Source organism: Amphimedon queenslandica, unplaced genomic scaffold (assembly GCF_000090795.2).
Source record: "Amphimedon queenslandica unplaced genomic scaffold, v1.1 AMPQUscaffold_13407, whole genome shotgun sequence".
In the NCBI taxonomy this organism is placed as follows: Eukaryota; Metazoa; Porifera; class Demospongiae; order Haplosclerida; family Niphatidae; genus Amphimedon; species Amphimedon queenslandica.
In genome coordinates, this window is record NW_003546357.1 from 185,692 (window position 1) to 191,215 (window position 5,524).

The 5,524-nt window shown below is 36.0% G+C and overlaps 1 long non-coding RNA gene across 1 annotated transcript; it reads right to left on the minus strand.

The window, feature by feature from the left end:
• Positions 1-710: 710 nt before the first annotated feature.
• On the minus strand, positions 711-4,886 carry LOC109581995 (uncharacterized). Its single transcript, XR_002184851.1, has 3 exons — positions 2,243-4,886; positions 2,061-2,195; positions 711-2,012 (listed from the first exon to the last, which is right to left on the minus strand). It is a non-coding gene; the product is annotated as an uncharacterized LOC109581995 (long non-coding RNA).
• Between the last annotated feature and the right edge of the window lie 638 nt (positions 4,887-5,524).

Sequence of the window (5,524 nt, forward strand, 5' to 3'; positions counted from 1 at the left end):
GTTTAGGGGTTAGGGTTTAGTGTTTAGTTTTTTAGGAGCTCGGAAACAAATTACCTTCCTCTAATTGCTGCTGCAATATTTATTTCTTTTTTTACAGTTTCCACTTCCAAATATATTCTTTTTAAAACAATAGTTCTTATTAAATTCATTTATATGATTCAGATGGGCAGCCACCTTCACCCTGCCCCCACCATAAAAGCCTTGCCTTATATAGCATCCTTTTAGCTCCGGCTATGGTGGGGCGTCCATTTATGATGTCATAGGTGACGTCATAGCCTTAAAATGGCCAATCTACCTGGGACCGGTAAAGTGTAAGTGACCCGATGTTGACATACTATCATTAAAACTCTTCCTATTATAAACAAAAGATCCATCATCAGGACTGATTTCAGACACCTCTTCTACATCATCCTCAAGCAGTAATGCCGACGCCATTTTCTTATTCGGGAGTGACAAAGTTATTAAATGACACGCCCTAAATGATTCTTACTGTGTCTCATACTTGGTTCTAGATTGAAACTAGCATTTTGTAACAATTCAAAGGAAGTGCTGAATAGAGTGCAAGCATAGGTGCAAGTAAACTTTACACAGACATATCACCAGCCTTATAGGGCAGTAGACTGTCTGCAATAGGCGTGGTAATTAGGGGGTTTGGTTTTCTGTCAGCCATTTTGGAGTACAAGTAAAAAAATGGCCCATTTATGTACCTATCCTTTTCATGCTTTATAAAATCAAAGAAAATTGGATTTTAGGAGTTAAGAGCAAATTAATAAAAAGATAACGCTATGAAGAATAAATTCTGGAACTTATATTTCTTTTTTTAATTTTTTAGGTGGCTAAATCCTTGAGTGAACTCGGGCCATTTTTGTCATGTTTTTAGGACTCCTGTACAAAAATTGAGAGTAATGAGCTTCAAAATTATAAAAATAACTTACTGGAAGTTCGTATACTGCATTATAATACAGGACAGACTTATTGAAGAGCTCCTACAATGGCAAAAATGTGACCAAAATTACACACCTGCACACACTGTTTTCCCTCTTCCATGTTGAGTATAGTTCAAAAAAGAACTATTAAAAGACAGGACTATGCCTTATCTTTGTAGTAAACAAGTTTAAAAAGGTTTTAAATCAAGTAATTTCTCTTGAAATTTGGCTCAAAATACAGCACAATTTGTGGATCAATGAATGAGCCATTTTTATTATTGTACTCCAAGATGGCTGACTGAAGCCGAACCCCTAGTTACCATGCCTATTGCAGACGGTCTGTTGGATACTCTCCTCCCTAATATATACTCTTGATGTAAACTACTGCCTCATTGTCCTATACATTCAGTGAAATCTCAATCCATGCCCATATTTACCCAGCTGTGACAACTAACCACAAGCATTGGGAAGAGCTTAAGCCAAGATTAATAACTGTAATGACTATTAATAAACCACACCTACTCATGAATTTGATTAATGCCCTACCATCATGTTAACCCCAGATCTGCCCATGATGCCTGGACATGTTGACTGGATAAACCACCAGTTGTGTGGCCATAAGCAGCATTTGCACAGAAATTGTCCCTTGTCGGAACGTTATATTTAGCTCTGATAAGCAGTCTTTACACTTAAATCCTCAGATATAGATTCACTGTTACCTCTTGTAGCCCTAGTGCCAGTAACGCCTTTATAAAAATAAATAAAAGTAATTAATAAACAAATAAATCAAATAATAATCATACCAATAACTGAAGAAGCACTCTTACACATAAATCTTTATTAGCAGGTACACATTTACATTTTGTAGCAGAAGCAGCAAGGGAGCATCAATAGCTTAACAAATGATAACATTAAGATAATAATAGATTGATATGAACATGCATATATACCATTAGCTGAAATGTCAATAAAAGGATCAAGTATTGGTACATGATTATCTAAAACATCTTCAATATCACCTGTAAAAACTATTGTCATAGCATAATTAAAAATATGAAACTTCAGTTTCTTCATGACTTAGTTCACCTTATAGAACAGTGTATTTGAATTAAATGCAGTTAATTAGAACAATACCTGCTTCATATTGTTCCTTCCATTTATTATAATGTGCATCATGCTTTAAATCATACACATTTTCATAGCACTTCATAAAGATCTCTATTTCCTCCGCTGAAAACTCCTCTTCAAACAAACTTTGGCTGGAGTATTCTGCAAAATAAAAGAATATTACAATTAAAAAAAATTATGTTCTATACCATCATCTGATTCCTCTCTAGGCACAACTCTTTGCATCTTCATTTTTGCCTTTATTGCTTTTTTTCAGCTCTTGTAGCCTTCTTTAACTTTTTTTCCTGTGCAGCTTTTTCCTTTGCTAATTCTTTTGCTGAATAGCTTTAATATTATCATCTCTAGTCAGGATACTAGCAGATAGTGACTTAGAAGGAGTTTTGGTGGTGTTATAGGCTGTGGATACTTTAGTGCATCTGATAAACTTGATCTTTTGTGCAGCTGAATTGCTGGTGAGTCTTCGGGAGAACAGCTAATATCATGATCATCAAAACTTGCATTTGAGAGCTCTGCAGATTCTCTTCTACAAGAACAGCATTTGGGAGTTAATTGTGGTATGTGTAGTAACTGGGATTCTACCTCAGGTGCTGATTGTGGAGTAAGAGCAGTACAATTGAAAGGGTAAATGCTAGTGACTTTAAAACCACTTATAATGTTACTTCTCATCATTGCTACACTCCATGCTTCATTGAGTAATTGAAAAAAGGTATTCCTCGTAACTACTTGTCTTGTACTATATGTGAACCTGTGGCAAGCCTCCCTCCATGCTAGCTTGAATGGCCCAAAGCAGCTTCAATCTAATGGCTAAGATATGTGAGTATAGTGTTTGGAGGCAGCTTAAACAATATTATTCTTTCTTTAGATCCAAACTGTATTGTATCAGGATTATAATTGGACTTGTGGCCATCCATTAATAAGATTATTGGTCGAGAGGAAGGTATGTGTTTAAAAGAATGATCTCTGAACCATAAATTGAAAATATCTTGATCCATCCATCCATTTGCTGTTAACCCATATGAAGTGCCTGGTATTTCACCTTTTGTAATCGTTTGATTCAACTATTTTCTATCTATGATGACCATTGGAGGCAAACAAAAGCCAGCGACATTTACACAGCCCACTACCGTAAACTGGCCTTTGGTTCTTGATGTTAAACAGTAGGCCTTCTCTCTCCTTTTTCAAATACGCATCTAGGTGGACAAGGGTCAAATGGAACTCCAGTTTCATTCATGTTGAAAATCTTGTGTGGTTTCTGCATAAGATAATATTCAGTAAAAGTTTCTCTAATACATCATAATAGTACTGTTCAAAAATTGACCAATGAGAGGAAAAGTATCTAGTTTGAAATAAGTGTGGTGCTGCTTGAAGTGTCAAATTTGGGTGGTGTTTACAAAATCCATCCCACCAACCATTACTTATGAGCTTATCAATTACTCTGGATTTATATATCTGATTTACTATGCCTATTACTTCCGAACGAGACTTAGCATAGCCGATTGAAGCACAGACTATCAAGAAGTTAGCTAAAACTTCTTGCTCATCATTCAGAATCTTCCTTGGTCCACTAAGCTTATGGTTTGCAACTTGACCACTAACCCTGTCACCAAGAGTAGACTTAGGTACATTAAAAATTAGCTGCTCTATGAGTACTGCATCCCTTTGAGATAACTGCTTCTAATGCATTGTCCATGCTTGCTTTGCACCAACTTTTATAGATTAATAATAATTTAGCTTGAGAATTGACAATAGCACTTCTGCTGTTTGAGGAATACACTACTGTATTTTTTAGTGAAGGTATAAACACAGCCATGATGAAACCTATAAGAATAATAAGTAGCAATTTAAAATTATACTGCACTATAACTGCAGGCAAAAGAGCATTCAGAGCAAGCAATAAGGGTGTGTCTAAATCAATCAAGCATGCAGTCACATTGTGCTAACATTAGGCTCATGGCAGCAAAAGAGTATTAAGAGCAAGCAAAAAGGGTGTGTCTAAACCAATCAAGCATGCAGTCACATTGTAATAGTTAGACGATCAGCCCTATGCACGTACATACATGCAGATGCTTTCTCATCTTTTTGGGGCTTTCTCAGGCTCGCCCCATTTAACTAGTTACAGTACAAGGTGATAAAAGCTAAGTAGCATAAGTAGTACACAGGTAGTGCGTAGGTAGTTATTTTACTCTACTACTCTTCGTTACTCTTCGCTGCGCTACTCCCAAGAAGTACTGCAGTACCCCCTGTCACGTGTTCTGTAATAGCAAGCGCTCACGCTCTAAAGACTCTCAAAGGACTTGAAGATGCTTCTCTTGGCTGTCTTTGCTCTCCAAGTTTGTCTCTACTGCTGCCCTTTACCTTTAGAAGGCTGTTTAGGAAGCTCTTTGCTTGAGTCACCGTCGAGCTACTATCCTTCTGCTGACCATGTGCACTACTACTACTGGTAAGTTTGCACATGCACAACGAAGGAGCAGCGAACTACCTATGCAAAAGTAGAGTAGCTACTTAGCTTTTTTTTGCATTGTACTGCATAACTAGTAAATAATTGCAAAAGTAGATAATAATTAGAGGAGAGTGTCCTAGCAACTATATTGTGTCTTGTATTACCATGTAGAAATGGACAGTCACATTCCGGTTACTTTCATATTTATTTGAGTAGTTACGTTGTTAGTTATTTTATGATAAGTACTCAAATAAAATACGAAAATAACCAGAATGTTACTTTCTATTTCTACTCGGTGCCTTTGCTGGGGGCATAGTGCACTGTAGGACACTCTCTTCTAGTTATTATCTACTCTTAATAGTTACCAATTAAAGGGTAACTACCATGTATTTTTAGGGTATTTTTTATTGGCTTAATATGATTGCCTGACCCTACTAATGATGTGCATTCAGTTTTACTGTCCAAAAAAATTATTCACTGAGATGAGCTCTCAAAGATGCTTATTTTTGCTTCCTACCATGCTATTTCCTGTCAGAGGGTGTGGTTAAACATGACATCACAAAAGGCATAGATGCTTGTAAATACATTGCTTTATAGGTAAAATTGATGCTTTATTATTCTGCCTAATAATGCAATAGCATTAATGTAAAGAATGGGATCATTACCATTGCTTATTTTTAATATAGCAATCCAAGAAAAAACTCAAAATTCCACTTATAGGTGAATCCTTATGTCTGCTATTTTGAGTCCTTTTTCTTGCATTGCTATACTAAAAATAAAGAAAGTAATGATCCCATTCTTTACATAAGTGCTATTGCATTATTAGGCAAAACAATAAAGGATCATTACCTTTTCTTGTTCTTAGTATGGCGATGCAAGAAAAAAGACTCAGAATGCAAACATAAGGATTCACCTATAAGTAGAATTTTGAGTTTTTTCTTGCATTGCTATACTAACAACAAGGAGTGGTAATGATCCCATTCCTTTACAATAGTGCTATTGCATTATTAGGCAGAAAAATAAAGGATCA